The sequence below is a fragment of the Rhea americana genome, unplaced genomic scaffold, assembly GCF_003343005.1.
Source record: "Rhea americana isolate MKP2758 unplaced genomic scaffold, rheAme1 scaffold_140, whole genome shotgun sequence".
Classification (NCBI taxonomy): domain Eukaryota; kingdom Metazoa; phylum Chordata; class Aves; order Rheiformes; family Rheidae; genus Rhea; species Rhea americana.
Window position 1 is genome coordinate 1,693,493 of NW_028185484.1, and position 17,525 is coordinate 1,711,017.

The window sequence follows — 17,525 nt, forward strand, 5'->3', positions numbered from 1 at the left end:
AGAATTCCTCTCCAAATTGCTCCCTTCTGCCAGAGAAGATGCAATTGATATATTTGCTTTCTAGGGCAACACTATCACTAATTAATCACTAATTACGCAGAGGACAGGCACCATGGTGCCTAGTAGCATCTGTTTTGGGTGGTGCCTGCCCCACTGATTGGCAGGACACAGATAGAACTGGAGTTTGAGGGATTCTCCTGGGAGGATCCTTCCATGTACAACCATGAGCAGACACGTAACATCCCCATGGACCAGATTTATCAGCTGCCATCTCAGTTATTCCGTGACGTGAATACATGCTTGCTTTTCTCTGTCACTGTTGCACAGCTTTTAAGAACAGCTCAGAGACAGCTGAAGTGAAACTCACTGCAGCGGCAAGTCATGGCAGGGCTTGGTAGTGATTTAATTGACTTCTGCATGTTTCATTCATTTGTTCAGCTGCAGGACATGCAGTGAGTAGAGCCTTGCTGCCTGTACCAAAGGCATCTTACACCTCTCTTTTAACTGCTTCCTCAATGAAATCTGTATTAATTCATCCAACTTCTGTGTGTTTTTCTTTCTCTCTTACATCTGGGGCACCTTATATCAAAGCCAACAGCAGCTATCAGTCGAGTAGTCACTCTTTGAAATCAAGCAGAAGAGTGCCAGTACTGAGCTGTTAGTACCAGACTTGATGCCAAGTAAAGTACATCCAGACTCTTCTAGCACAGAAAATATCCTGCCTCCTCAGAGGCAAGTGCAAATGGCTTTTCAGGGGAGAAGAATGAGAACAGACCTAGAGAAATCCAGGTTTATGGTAACCTAGAATCCAGCCCACGATTTCAGCAGGGCTAATGCAATGTTACCCAGGCAAAATTGAGAGTCAGAGATAGGACATAGCTGGAAATCAAAAGACCCCCTTTTATTGGATCTATTTCTTGCCTGTTATTCAGGCTCAGACCTAGATTCTGCTAAATGTTTAGCAAGTTTTATATGCCACTTGCAACTTCTTGCTGTATAGCACCACCACTGCCTCAGCCAGAATCTGTCTTCTCTCACTCAGAGGCTGCTACTAATCCCTCAGCCTATTCTGAGCAGCTCCCATGTGTTTTCAGGTATGCCCCAGAGCTGTTTAACACATTCCTTACCTCCTTCGTGGGGGTAGCAAGCCTGGTGCAAAGAGGAAAAGAGCCTTCTCCAGCTACCAGACAGGAACACTCCCTGGAAGACACATCTCCAGCAATTGTCTCTATCTGCACCTGGAGCCACTAAGTCTCCCCTGCCTTCCTAGTTCCCACTATTTAAAAGCTCTAAACTTCACCCACACCTCTACTAGCTAAAATCCCATCAGATCCACATACTCAGGTGCTTGATTCATATCCCTGCTCTCCAGCTCAGGATGCTTTGCTTCCCCAGTCTCTGTTCTGCACTTCATTAGGACCAGATGATTGCCAGGACTTGTCTTAAAAAAGTCAAAGCAGCCTTTTCCGTATCTGATCCAGAGTTCCCAAAGAGAAACCTGGCTACCAGCCTTGCTTTACTTTTATACAAATGACTTCTCCTGCTCTGTATGGGCAGAGCCACCAACGCTCATGTGCTAAAACAATTTCCAACACCGGCTAGCCATTCATGAAGAAAGGTTCGTGGATTAGCATTAATTCTAGAGAGAAATCCCTATTTCTAAAGAAAGCAAGAGAGAAAAAAAATCTGCAGTCAATTCCGCCCTAAGCTGCTGCTGCTGCTGCAGGAAGCCAATTAAAAAAAAAAAAAAAGTATTATTAATAAAAAAAAGTCAAAATATACCTCTGTGGTACAATTCTTAGGATATGGCACATTGTATCTCTCATAGACATGCCTTGCATCAGTACAGTTAAAATATTGCACATGTTATTTCCAAATGAGACAAATTTCCCCTGTTAGTTGGTGGCATGTGTTGAGGGTCCTGATGAGAGCCCTGCCACTCTCTGCCAGATGCTCAACCACTGGAAACCYCTTCTGAGCACTTTCTTAGAAGAGTCCTTTGGGTGCTCTCCACACTGAGGGCAGTTCTCATTAGGGTCACTGTCAAGGAGCTGAAGGATCTGCTTTATTCCAGCTTCTCTTTGGGCAAGACAATCCCACAGAGTCCCAGGAGCTGGCCCTGATATTTCACTGCCATCTCAGGACAGAAATTCGCACAACTAACTGCTTCCCAGGACATCTACCTTCTTGTGAAGGCAAGGGGTTCAGGTCTTCTTCTCTTCCTCTGCCAAAGTCCTCCAAGCGAAGGCATAATCTTTTATTCTGTTGAGTAGGAGTCTGGTCATGATCATTATCATTAGTTGGGCAAGTTCCCAACTTTTAGCTTTTTTTTTTGGCCCCTGGTCTCTTCAATCTCATTTTTTGCCATCCTGTAGAAATTCAAAGCTGAGAAGTTAAACTCTGCAATTTGTATAGCATGCTTTCGGAAAAGAAAAATACAGCATCATCATGCTATCATGGGATACAATAAGACTTTGTGATCCTCCTTTTATTCTCATTTTCCAAGCTGAAATGCTTCTAGTTCAGTCTCTTGAAAGCACCCTTAGGACTCTTTAACTTCAGTAATGTGTGTCTGTTTTGTGACCCTGCAAGTAGATCAGGACTTAATATGTTGTTGTTCTGTTTGGCAGATCTAACCTCTGAGTACCTTTTTCTCCCCCCCCCCCTTTTTTTTTGTTCTGACATTGTTTAAATATGAGGCAATTATTTGTTATGAAAATTCAATAATGTTTTAATGGTTAAAAAATAAATCTCATCTGTTTGGTTTTCCCTAAGAAGAAGAGGAAAAGATTTATTAATAGAAGTTTCTGGCACTTCTATTTGAAAAAAATATATTTAGGTAACCAGGGTAACCACATGAAATTATAGAATAGAGCAATTCAGCAGAATATCATCAAAAAACATGCTTCTACTGTGATTTATAGTTTGTGCTATACCAGTGGGGATTCCAGGGCAGAAGGTATTAGAAAACAGAGTAAGAAGACCAAGTGTCATTAACCACAAGATGTCATATCTACAAGAAAACGATTCACATGTTCACAATTCCAGTGCCAAGGCAAAAGTACATGCTGGACCAAGTAGGARAGCTTCAAGGAGAGGAACTGAGCACTGTGTTGTGTAGTGAAAAGCAAAGTCTATCTTATGAGTCTGTCTATGAGTTAAGCTACCTAATTTATCTAAGATGGTAGTTTTCTTGAAATATATCACAAAATGGAGCTGTTGTAAATTGTTTGCTCTTCTTGCAAAAAAATAAAGCAAGTTGAWCTTTTATCCTCAACCACACTGTGCTGATATAGTGACCCAGGCTGAAGTCCTTGACTGTGAATGTCTTCTGCCTCCTCATGGATYTCGAAGCTTCATTGAATCAGAGGGAATGATGAAAAAAATTTTAAAAGCTACAATTCAGCAGTGAGGATACTCATCTATGATCCAGACCCTATAGGCCACACCTAAAACCACACTCTTTTCAGAGCAAGGCTATTACCTTACTAGTTTATGGCATCTGCCTCAGTCACAATCTGTAGTAATTTGGCCATGAAAAAAGGATGGAAATGTTTTGATTAATCAGATGATTATTAGTCCCCATCATTGGTTCTGAATCTTTAGGCTGAGAAGAAAAAATTTGAAAAAAACAAGCATCCTAAATCATTCATGGAATAGAAAGTCAGACTTACAGATTTACTAGTGAAAGACTCCACAAAATAATTCGTTCTGGCTTTACTGTGATCATCAAATCTGAGAGCAGTRTGCCGTGATCTTCAGAAACAGGCAGTGACCTTATTAAAGAGAACATGATTATATTCCCTGCTTTCTAAGTGTCAGTGTCGTCAGCTGTTCTTACAAGGGAAACCCAGGATTCAAGTCTTGGCAAAGGGGTAAAGGGAAAATTACTTTCTGACTAGTTTGCATGAAGAATAATTTATRTTGTCTCTTAGTGAGATGGGCAGAAACTACAAGGAGTTTCAACAGAGTTTGGAAAAGGGCTTCTGCTTTTCTTGAAGGAAACTCCTCTCCGATTTCATCCCTTCTCGTACCTTAGTAAAATAGACCCCTCTGAGCTTTGCCTATTGCTGCACCGAGTTTAACCAGCCATTTGAATTCRTCAGCCTCTCGTGTCTACTGTGCAACGTCTGAGTGTAAATGAATAAATTATGCCAGTTAATTTCTCATGAAGGCAGTAGATGGATATCAGAGAACATAAAGTACAGGACTTAATCAAGAAAGGACAGAAGAAAAGGAACAAAGGGGAAACATTTTTCTTAAGATYTGGGCTCAGGAAAGCAACATGAGATCTTGAGAGATCACTATGAGGAAAGAYTGATCAAAAGGTAAAATTCCTTTCCATGCTGATGTGGATAGAAGTAAAACAAGCAGCAAGGACGTGATTTCCAAATGCACAGGGTTAGTTGAAGTGGATGGCATCCAGACTTTCTGAATCATGGGAAATTCCAGCACTTATTTAATTTTTCATTTCTGAAATCAAATAACCCCTGAAATGCTGATATCTTCTAAGAAGCACATTAGAACCAAAATTTTGCTTCAAAGAAAAGATTTGTTTCTGTGACATTAGAACATATGATTTTTAGCTAATTTTTTTGGCAACTTCTACAATGCATGTTTCAGATAAAAGAATGGGATCCATTTCAAACAGACAATTTTGGATCAAATACTGATGCATTCTGTCCTTTTATATATTGTAAGGAAATGTTTAAAAGACAGACATTTGTTGTGGAAGTGGATTTTTTTTTAATTACTTGATTTAAACTAGAGCGGAATGCCTCTTCTCCCTGAAATCTGCTGAAGAATTTCCACGTCACACTACAAAGAATATAATTTCCATCTAATCTCCCACTTTTTCCCTTTGATTTCTCACTTACACTTAGTGTCTCTAGCCTTTTAGGAAACTACCAGTTGATGCTACGCATCCTGCTGACCAGCTGTGCTACCTAAAACATCTGGGAGATYTCAGATCATGTGACACAAGATACATCCCCATATCCATGATGGACACTACGCCTCACCAATCCTGACTTGCTCCAGCAGCGAGTATGCTACAGGCATGATAAAGTAGCTGCTAATATCTCTTCCTGGGAAAGTATCATGCTATTGAGTTAGATGAAGAAGAAAACAGAAAGGGAAATAAGGAGCCAGGCATAGGGTAGATAAGCTATAGGACACTGTGACATACTTGGCTGAYGCATATGCCTCAGATGGAGCTGAAGAAAAAGAAAAGRMAAAAAACATTGAAAAAARTAAGCAGTTCAATAYTGGYCCTTGAAAACATTTTATCCATGGAGCACTGCTTCTGCTTCTTCATATATGAAACATTCCCCATGTGCCTAATAATTGCATCTAATGCCTGTGAAATAAAGCATCCTCATCTCCCTAACAATTCGTTTCCCCTGGATTTATTCGGTCCACCACTTCACATCATGTCTGCTTGACTATACATTCACACACAGCCTGATGCAAGCCGTTCTTGTGTGTGAGGGATTGCTTAAAAGAAAAAAGAAAAAAGAAAAAAGAAAGAAAGAAGAAGGAGTCTTGAAAATCCCCCTTGAAGAATGTGCAACATTTAGGAACGAGAGCCTTTGTGTTGCGAGGATAACAAGTCAAGACTAAAAATACCTTCCTCTGATGGGAAGAAGACGCAGATTTAAAGAGACAGTAGATRGAGGCACTGTATTTTCCTTAAGGGGCACTCAGCTATGATTAGTTAGCAATAGATCATTCTTCTCTGCTGGTGAGAGGTTGTAATTTCTAAGAGGAGAGCTGATCTCTGTGCATTTATGAGCAGGTGGCTGCTCAAGGTCTTGCCCTGAGTCAGTGCCCATCCAGGGTCTTAGCCCTCCCTGTTTTCTGCCTGTAGGCAACCTCTGCCTATCAGAGTGCAGGGAGGTTCACAGAGGTTGTCTGAACTTCAGCTACTTGTGTGGAGTGCAATTGCTCTCCGTGCTTCACAGTGGCAGTACAGAGCTCAGACTGAGTTAATCAGTAGAGTATCCACCTAGTTCCCTGGATGTGTTTTGGGGGCCATGGGGACACCCAGCAACCCACACCAAGRTGAGGAGCGATGGGAAGCTGGTTTCCAAGCAGAATCCACTTCTCTTTGCCTCAGTTGACAAAACATCTGGAGTCCAGGCAAATGCTATCGACAAGGGTGTCTCTGYGGTGAATGGGAAGAAGCAAGTATCTCCAGATCCTGAGGCAGAAGCAAAGAATTGCTTTCTGAGGACACATTTATTTCTCCATTCAAAGTCATAGAAAGAGCTCATGTGGTCTGATTAAAGATTGAGTTTATCTTAACTTGACATAGGTGTCTACAAAGTCCATGTCTCCATCAGGGTGAGTTGTCTAGTTACAGACCAAGATTTTGTTAGCAATAGCCAATGYGTCATCTATTAAAAGAAAGAGTCTACTTCAGGCTGAAATATACCAAGCCCTGAACTCCACTGACTACTGAATCCTTCTTCATTGATTGTACAGGGTCACTTGCTCCAATGTGGACATYCAAATTAGATGACTCTACTTCCTATCTCCCTTACAACTACCATGTCCACAGTGTTACAAGGAGCCTGTGGTAGAACCTGGCTCTGAACCCCAGCCTCATATGCTAAAAAGTAACCAGTTTTCCTAGGACTAGGGTCATGATAAGTTATATGAGGTCTTGCATGATCATTCAGATCCTCTTGAGGCTTGTGTGGCTCAAATGACTCYGGGAAAGAAATACAAATGAATAATTAAGAAGGGATCCAAGTTCATTCACTCTACAGTGGTCAGAACCTGACATGGGACTCCAAGCTAGCTCATCATTTATTTAGCAAGCTGACACAGAGTAWAGGCTGACATTGCCTAGTATGGATCACTCCCCTGGAAATTCTTGTATCTGGCCAGCTTTGGTACCAAACTAAATAAGTGGTTACTCACAAAGGACATTAGCTGATAGGGCCACAGGGGTTMTCTTCTTAATATCTACATTCTGAGACCTGTAGTTATGTGGTAAGAAGAAAGATGGGTCAAAGTTATAATCTGCTCTCCAAGCAGCAAGTGACATTGAGCAGGGAGCCTGTCCTGGGAATGTCACCCTTCATGGCCAGCAATGCTCAGGGGGAAATTTCTCCCGCCTTGGCCATTGCATCTTGACAAAGTCCTAGAAATCAGCAGGTGGATTATTTCCACTTTTCTTCTTCTATTCTGCCTTCTCATCCTCTAGCAAACACTTGGCAGTGCTTCCAGGGGCATCTGCTCTATAAAAAAGGAGTAAACAATCTCTCAAGAAGTGTGGGACATGGCAATGTAAGTTAGAAYTGCCCAGGCTCTCATTTCTTACGGTGAAACATCACTTCTAAGTCCTGGCAACATTGCTAAAGGAAAACACGCAACATTAGACTTGAGTCTAATGCAGACTCCTGTCTGCATCAACTACCAAGACTGTATGCCTCTAAACAAGACTAAGAAAAGATGTTGTGCAAACATTGTTCATCTGATTTAACTCTGTCATCTTCTAGTGACCCACTGTGGTCATTCAAGCACCTTGAATTCTTTGTAGATTTTCTATTAATATATCTTCACTGCTAATACATCTGTTGGCAAAAGTCCTTCTAACAGACAAATTTCAAGGGATGGAAACACTCCAAGTCTTTCTTTCCCCTTCCTACCCTCCTTTGTTTTTCCTCTCACGTTTTCATTTTGCTCCTGTTCACAAGCCCTTAAAATAGCTCTTTCTACCCTGTGCTCTCAAATCCCATTCCCATTACCTGCCTCAGCCTGGACTCAAAGTTTTCCCCTCTTGCCTTCTTCAGTAAGTTCTCATTTAACTCAATGTTCAAGTCAGTTCGTGATGGGCCTTTACAATTTTGAGGGAGAAGAGAAAGAAAGAGAAAGAAGAAGGGAAGAGAGAGACAGAGAGAAAGCTTTGTAAAGATTAGTCTCTCGAGGGAGAACAAAAAACAAAAAACTCAGTCTGGAGGGAAAGTTTAATTAAAAAGAGCAGAGTTTTTAATTACCAGGGAAATCTACTTGAATGATTCATTTGCATAATCCCGACGGCAGTGGGGGAACAGGCAAGAATGAGATAAGGTTTCTTTATAATCCTTTTCTTGCTTTTCCGTATCTCTCCAAAAATGACTCTGATCCTTCACTCCTCCTCTCTCCCATTCCCTGCTACATTTTCTCCCATCTGATTACACAGCTTGGTCCTGGACTGCCTGCTTGTTTGACTCCTCCATTGTTATTGTATGGTGTGTTTTGGTCCAAAAAATGCACTTTTTCTCCTACTGAGACTGTCTAGGTGAGGTGCAAYCTGTCCCTCCATGCATCCCCCATCATCCCCAGGCTCTGGTGGCTTGTCCTTGGTTACTGATCGCACACACGTGTTCAGGTACTTTGCRACATTCAGAGAGAAATCTATCTTCAAAGAAACCAATCAGCAGGTCAAAAGGCCTTTAGGCAACTCTGGTAGTCTGCCAAAGAATGACCCATGAAAATTAGACTTATTTGTCCAAAAATAAAGTTCCTTTCCAGCCAGATCAGATTAACGTAGTTGCGATAAGCTTTCAACATGGAGCATCAATCATGGATTCTTCTCATCCTGTCAGCAAATCTGCCACATCCAGCACAGCACCATGGCAACCCCATTGAATAGGATCCAGAGACACCACAAGATGTCAGCAGTGGGGATGGAGCAGAAGATGCACACCTAATGGACCTCCAATACTAGCCATGTCCTCTAGCTGCTGTGTGGTGACATCTTCTCTGACAGACTTCATGTCAAGCCAYTAGAACTCCTCATGCAAGTTACTTGCACCATCACCTGGTCTATGRTCAGCTATCCTGTCCGATCCTTTCCCGTAAGATGAAGGGGAAGCTTCAAATGAGCTTACAGCCTCCGAGTCTTGTGACTCACATGCTTTCCACCCATATGGACTGGCCACCCAGTGAAAGTTTTGTTTTTTTTCCTCCTTTGTAGCGCACTAAAAAGCACAGATAAAAAGCTCAAGCACTGTCACAATCATCCACGTTGATAAAAATTACTTGCTCACATGCTCCCAGCCTTTGCATACTAGCAATTCCCCAGGCAATACCTTGGTGTGTTTTGGGGTGATCGTGGTCCAGGAAACAGGCAGAATGGCAAAGGTCACCTTGGCGAGGAAGGAAGTTAACAACATGGATGCAACAAAGATATTGTGCTTGCCCTCAGAGAAGAGAAGGAATCTTGGCTAATTTTATTTACTTGCTTAGGCACAGTCAGTGCACTCAGAGGCCAGTAGAGAAGGAGATTTCCATTCATTTACCACAGTCACAGTAGCAAAGGTTCTTGTTGTTGTCATTCTTGATTCCCTAAAGTCAGAAAATCGATGGGAGCACAATGGCAAGATTGTCTCACTTCCTAATATCCTTCATATCGACATAAGTTAAGGATGCTGGAAATCAAAAAGCAACGAAACAGATCAGAAGACAAGCAACATATATCTGAATCTAAAATTCAAGAYGGGGGAAAATAAGCAGTTTGGAAGCATAGCGTAGGGAGGAAATGCAAGTCCAGGGTAAAGGGAAGAGGATGAAAGAGATCCAGAGAGCAGCAGGGAATATTATTCTGCTGTGCACATGCAAACGGACAGCATGTGGGTGAGGAGGGACAGTTTGTCCCCATGAGGATCTCACAGCCAAGTAGGTTGTCCCTCCAGTCCTACCGTTTCTGACATACAGGATGGAGGTGCAGAGAGTTCAGTGTCTCTCTCTCTAGGCTGAGAGATGAGACCTAAGGCGCAGATTTTCTCTGTTTAATTAAGCAGGGAGAGGACTGAGGATTGGGGGACACTGCAGGAAACCAATGTGTGAGTTGTGGGTGTATATGTCTATATATAAAGCTAGGCAAGGTTTGTAGGGAGAATTAATGCTGCTTTAAAAGTAATGTAATATCTATATAATAATATAATTGTAGATAAAAAAGAAAAGTAAAACAAGCTTTGGGGGTAAGCAAACCATCTAGGGGYTTGAAACATATGGATATAAAGTGGTGCTTGCAAGTATACTTTTAAAGAGCTCTGTGGATGCAGCAAGCTCCATGTGTGTGCAGATGTTAAATTATGTGTATGTGCATGCACTCACACACAGGCGATGTGAGTGCACAGAAATCCACGTCAGAGTGCGCAAATCTACCGCTGATGGCTTTATGGAAAGACACACTGCTGGATGTTTTGAAGAAACGGAGCTTTTTCTATGTATGACATACTGCAAGCACTGTGTGCTTCTCTGCGTCTGTGCAAGCGCAGTGAAGAGCAGGGGATGATGCGTTCAGTCTGTAAGAGGGAAGGACGAACCTGTGCGTGTGCGTGTGTGTGGTGAGCAGCAGGCACATGGACAAAYGGGTCTGCAAGCCCCGTGCACGCACGTGTACAGTAGGCAGCAGGTGGGATTGCTTGCATGAGTCTGTGGGTATGATTCAGGCATACACAGCCACGCTGTGAACATCGTGCTGGTGTACAGTAAGTGATGAGTGTGTGTACAGTAAGCAGGAGTTTGCATCTGTTCCTGGGAGTGCAGTGTGTGCCTAGCCTTGCATGTGCGTGCATCCCACGTGGTGTGTCCTCACCACGACCTGCCGCAGCAGAGGGAAGGCTGCTGACTTCTGTTCAACCTTGAGATTTATCATTTATCATTTATTTAATGGGAAATTTCCAGATTGTCCTACATACACTGATGGAAAAGGAGAAAAAGGAGAAAACAAGAAGGGGGAAATTTCAGCTGGCTGGAAAACACTGGTGGGATATTAGCTGCCAGTACTGTGTTATAACTGACAGAGCAAGGTGCTGTAGGGACCAGCTGGTGCTCTGAGCAGAACTGTATCCTGAAAGTGAACAAAAATTCATGAAATGTGGAAGAACGTGGACCAGGACCCATAGATGAGGTGGGCAAGCAGACTTTTTGATGGAGCAAATATGTCCTGCAGATTGCCTGGCTGGTTCACTGACCTCCAGCCTGCACAACCAGACCCACAGCTTGGGTTGCTGAACTCAGGTTTGAATGTCCTCCAATGCCATCCCATAATTCCCCAGTCCAGTATGATCCTAATTTTCTCCTTATCTATTTTTCACTGACCTCCTCCACCTTGCAAAATATTTTCTGCGCTGCTCTTCAGCCCTTGTCCCACAGCTGCAGGCTCTGCCTCCCTACAATGCAAACAGGCGCTCTCCTCCACTTAGATGAGTATTTCAGAAAGCAAGTGAGACATTAAAGGCCTCAACCTTCTTTTCAAATGTAGCTGAGATCATTTGAGGGCACAAACAGGTATTAGGGAGAGACAACTAGCTCCCTAGGCACAGCTGATGTGTTTCATTTCATTGGGAAACCAGGCTGCAAACCCAGCCATTAGCGATGCATTGAAATGATTTCTGAGTTGGTGGTTAAACATACGAATCAAAATAAAGCAAGATAAAATAAACCCCCACCAAGCCTGGTATTAGAGTCTTAGCATTCCTGRCTGCATATTTCACCAATTACTGCTCTCTTTGCAATGTTCTCGCTCTCTCCAGGCAGATTGTTATGGTATTATGCCGCTACTGACATCAAACCTCATCTCAGATGGCTCTGAGAAAAAAATCCTTTTGGCTGTATTAAGTAGAAAAGTATTCAGTGGGTGCATCCTGGGACAAGCCAGTCCTGTTCATGGCCCAGCTGTGCTGTTAATAAGCCCCTGTAGCATATTTCAGCCTCTGATCTGTGCGCTCTTAACATGCTGCTGTGCTCAGCTGATATTAAACGATATTAAACCGTGAAAACTTAGAGAAGTTTGTGCATGTCCTGGAAGGAGCAATCACCTTGGTTACACCTTGGTACGTCAGTCCTCTAGTACCGTTGACCTGCTGTTCAGCTAACTGGGGATGAAAAGGCATTTTTCTATATGCAGTTTGTAACCACTTTGGACATCTGGGATCCACATCTAATTATCATGTAAAAACTTCACTATAAACATCGCTATTAAAATCATCACCAACTCTATTTCTTTACTTTCTGCATCGCCCATTCCTTCTTCTCCTTTTTAAGGTCTGACCTGTGCTCCAAGTCAGTACAGTATTCAGATAGCAGGTTATCTGTAAACCCTCTTCCTTCCTCTCACTGTCATGTCAGAGACTCAGCTTCCTGCCGGTATCGTGCAGATGTGGAAGGTCCAGTGTCAAGAAAATACTTTTTTTTTGCCTATGGAAGCAAGAAAATCCCTGCTTTCTATCACCTACATCAGGTAAAAGCCATACGTGGGTATCTCCGTTCCATTATCCACTTGCATGCTCTGTTCAAAAGCAAAGGCATACTACATGACCTGAGCAAAACGCATCACCTCAGTGAAGAGATCGAATTTTTAGATACCCATATACACATATGCATGATCACATGAGTTTATACATATGAAAACACACACATGTGCATGTACTTGTCTACTGACCTCATTTCAGGATAGAAGGTGGGAGAAGGAAAAGATATGGAAAGAAGACAAGATGCAGGAGACAATGACTGTACAGTACCAGAGAGAGGAAAAACACGGTCTGAGAGTATCAGTAGGTATTTTTAAAAGATCTTCAGTCATATAAGTTATTTTTTCTTTTTTTTTTTTTTAGAGTGATTTTGTACTCTGATTCAGGTCATGGCTTGTGACAGTTAGCTATTGGATAGTCATTAAAGATTTCGTGTAAACACTGTTGATGTCTTGATAGGACAGTGCTTGCTTGACCAAGCCATAAGACTCGGTTCTCCTCAGCATCCTGGCATCGTATACCTTGCTAATGCATCCCACTTTGGCAGTTATGAGCCTTATGATTGAATGATCTTTGCAGGAGAAGTTTTGTACTTGCCTGAAAATATACTTATTTTGGTGAGCAGATGTGGACTCAGGAGTAATACCAGCATCTGAGGCACAGGTGGCAAGTTGAATGACTAGTTGCTGTTTCAGACTCATGAATTATGCTGTTCTTTGGGTAAAACACATTACCAGTCATTTTGCAGGGCACCTGCACTGTGCCGAGAAGTTGTTATAAACCTCTAGCAGTCCAAGATAGTCAGATGCCAATTCCTTAAACAACTCATTTTTAAACCAGCACTATCTTATGTCCTAGGACTGCAAGGGTGACTTCACTGCAAACAACATCACCATCCATTTTCAGAACAGCTGGCTTCTGCCTACAGGCACTCAAGATGCCTGCTGGTCAATCCAGGTCTCCAAGATGATGGGCTCCTGGCGTTCACTGCAGCTTGTCCTTTGTTTGGATACACCTGGGCAGAAATCCACTATTTTTACTGTATGCATGATGTCTTTCCCCCTTTTACCTTACCTTACAATGTGAATGAACTTCCTTCTGAAAGTTTCCTCTAAGGATTAGAACTGTGCCAAATACTTTAGTATGAACTATCTTCAGCTAAACTGAAGCCAGTGTAAAGACTACGTAGAAGGCCTGGGCTGTAAGTTCAAATGCAGACGGCTCCTGAATGCTGGATATGCATTCTCATCTGAACTAAGTATTGGGTAAACATATTTTTGTTCTCATTCTTAACTGTAAGAATAATACAAAAATCCAAGCTATGTCCTTTTAGAGCTTTACAAGAAACCTCAAAGGAAGCTCCTATTCTGGAGGAAGCTGTCTCTAGACCTTTCGACAACCTTGTTAGTTAGTATAATGCAGACAGTGCAAATTAATTAAGAATCCATGAATGTTGCGAACTGATTGACCATCTCTGACCTTCTCTACAGAAAATGGAAGTTGTAATATTCAGCCATGTTTTATAACATCGAGAAGAACTTTGTGCAATCTTTCAAGAACCATCACCTCCATCAGTTATATGTATTATTTACAGTAATTTCCTCCATCAGTTGGAAGAATCACCCAGAATACATCATATTTATCACAAAAAATGTAGAGTAAATTCCACAGAATAGAAGTAGCCGTACAAAAAAAAAAAAGTAAAAAAAAAAAAAAAAGAATCCAGATGTTTAGATTTTTTTGTGTATTTTTAATGGTAAAATTCTGTGTTTCAGAAGTGAAAGAAAGCAATTATTAATGTTTTGTTGCTAAAATGTATCAAAAGTGTTTTCATGAAGATAAGACAATAAAATGAAGGGTCTAGATAGCAGGTGTGGACGCCTGCTTTCTAACTAGCCAGGTGACCTCTAATTTAGTAGATATCTAACTAGGTCTTTCTAGCGGCAGGAAACTCACATTTAAAATAGTGAGAGACCAGATCTCAACTCCTTCAAGGCACTTCACTTTCAAATAATTGCTATCAGTTACGTTTCTCTCCACTGTCCACAAGCTCCCCAAAGCAGGTGATCAGGAGATATTCCAATATAGATTTGTCCGTTTGATTAACAACAAAAACTGTTACTTCTCGGAAGGTCTGGGAGTGACATATTTTAAAAAATGTGTATGTGCAAATTTACTGCAAAGAGCTCGTTTTTGCTCTGTTTAATTTTGAATTAGATACCTAAAAGCTCCCTCCTAATGCCCATCCTGATTACAATAGTAGCCTGTAGTTCCTATGCCCAGCTCCAAACAGGAACAGAAGTCTTGAAGAACAGATCAGACAAATATTTTCAGGAGTAATTTAGAAATATCTACTCTTACCTTCAGGCCTGGACACTTAGGGCCAAGTGACATTGTCTTCTCTAGCCTTTTCTTCCATGGTTTATATCCTTGTGTCTGTTACTGGTGATAATTTTAGCATTTCTAACTACTATTTGAGTTAAAGTGAATATTAGCTATTAATTATCTCTTGCCTGGCTTCAGCTGGAGYATTTGTCAGTAAAAGCATCTAAATTGGAGACAAATTATGTTAATGTCTTTGTGAAAGTGATTAGGCAGGGATTTTATTTTAGTTTTGTTTTGGGAGGATCGTTGGGGTTTTTTTTTGTTTGCTGCTTTTTTGTTCTAGGCACTGATCTTGCTGAACCTCTAAAACAGTGACTGGGCATGTTGTCTTCAGACAGCTCCACAAAGAGGAYAAAGACGGAAATAAATAGACATATGGTGCACAGGAGCCTAATTCATGCAAAGTTGCTCATCCTAGGCAGATGGAAATGGATGTTTGACTACCTTAGTTAGAAAGCTGCCTTTAAAACTTACCTTCTTTTTATTTTTTTGTTTGTCTTCAGCTTGGCTAATGAGAAGCTCCAAGGCAACTTTTCTTGCTGCTCAGACTCTTGTGCAAACTAATTTTCCAGTGGTGTTCCCCCYCCAACCCCCCGCCTCTCATCTTCTGAACTGTTTGTGAGTTTAGATGCGGATCAGTTTATTTAATGGCAACAAATGTAAAGTATACTCAAATACTCATGCAGAAGGGGTTGGCCTGATCTGGAGGATACAGCCAGTGAAAAGGGAAGGAGATGCATCTGAGTTYTCCCCACAACCCAGTGGATTATTCCTTCAACTGTTTTTTAACCATCAGTAAGTCTGAAAAACTCTCCCACATTGATTCTCTTTTTTGAATGTTATGTCTGAAATTATGACTCTGTTAGGCACAGCTCATATCAAACACTGGGAGCTGTGAGTATGGGGGTTAGCAATTAATTTTTCAGGGAATCATCCCTCTCAACTCTCTTTCTTTCTTTTTTTTTTTTTTTCCTACATCCTTTCTCTGAGTATCTGCTCATTGCATCTCTAACCACAGAGATGGTAGAAGATGCGGCACTCCAGTCCTCAGAAAAAGGTACAAATTTCATCAACTGACTCATGTCACATGCTCATTTTATTAGATAACTTCCCATGAGGAATCAAAAGAGAAGGCACTGGATCAAGCTGGATGTTGATCCTGGAGTCCTATACTCTACCAAAAACCCCTTGTGTGAGCGTCAACAAGACTGTGAATTCTCATCTCCAAAGTAATTCAAGACACGAACTCAAMCAAGTGGGATCTGCTTATTTAAATCCATAGCAGTAATCCTTGTTAAACCATTATTTAGCTACAGATCATGGTAACAAGGATATCCAGCCAGTATTTTGAGGAACCACAGGCCTCAAGGAGGAGAAATGCTTTCCTAGTCTAGTCATATCTCATTTTCGTGTGTATCTTCCTCCAGAGAGATCATTTTCCTCTACACAGAGGTTATTTTGTCATAAACCTGGGCAAATTGAGGCTTTCGTCTTCCCTCCTGRGGAAATATAAACAAAAATCATACACTTACTAAATCAATAAATATGAAATATTAGGCATTCAGCAGTGTATTAAAACAGAAGAATATTAAACACTGAGCAATTCAGTGGAAAACAGTCTCAAAATTCACTGCTAATCACAGCAGTGGCCTTTTCTTGTATTCTGCATAGCAGGCATTGTCACACTAAAGCTGTTTGGGCTTGGTCAGTGATAGGTTTATGGGAGTCTTTCTTTTCATGATTTTTTCTTCCCTTCAAAGTTCTGAGGAAAGGTGTTTGTTAGCAACATTTGCTAAATGTGAGCACAGCTGGAATTCCCACTATAAGGTGAGAAAAGCTATGGCACTTACACAGCACACTATGTGTSTCTCTGCTCTGCAAAGCAGACCATAAGGGGTTGAGATGGAGGCAGTGTATTCTTCAATATTAAGCGTCCACAGCTAGAACTGGATCATGGAGTATATATAAAAAAATCCTTCTATATATTGGTATCCTTGATGGAAAGAGTAGGTATGGAGGTTTTAGAAGGAAGCAGAAATTCTAAGGAGATAATTTGTTATTTCATTATTTTCTGCATATTCCTGTTTCTTCCTAATCTCTCAAAAAACATATCCGATAAAAATCAACTTTCCATCCTGCTGATAGACATGGCTTGTGAAGACTTTAAGTCAGCAAAGTCTGGTATGAAATTCTCTGCTCAGGTCTTGGCTACCCTCAGAGAAGACCGTGCATCTTTTCGCAGGTCCTGTAAAAAACCCTTCTGACTAGAGCACTGGAGCTTTGAACAACTTCGGACACAAGCGTAGAACAACTTCCTATTTCATACTTTGTTTGGAGGTAATTGGAACGGCATGCTTCTCTGCTATGCCTTCCAACCTGGAGGTAGTTTGCATACCAAAGTATCTCCATCACTGACGTCTTTAGCTCTTACCAAACATCTGGGTTAAAGAGAGGTCACTAACCTTCCCACCACTGCGCCGTTCGCAGTCCAGAAGAGGAGTAGTCACTGGCTAGAAACAGGACTGACATCTTCCTGTCTTCATGTACGTACATAATCCGTGCTGAATTTACAGAGTATGGAAAGTTAAAAGACCATCGAGCTACTACCTCATTTTAAACTGTTTGCTTCTTCTTATGACTTCTGCCTTCTTGAGTACCTCCTCTTTTTCTTGCATTCTGCCCACTCTTTCCTATAGACCTGCACCCAGATGCGCAGTGATAGGTTTGGACAACAGAGCCCATAAATAAATCCCCTTTTGCAGCTTGACACTTTTCATGGGGAGATCTGAGATTTCAAAAGGGAAAACTGGCTCTTAAGAAATGAACCTACTACTTATCTCCCTGAACATATCTCCTCCCTCTTGAAATCTGGAAAAATCCTGGAGGAAT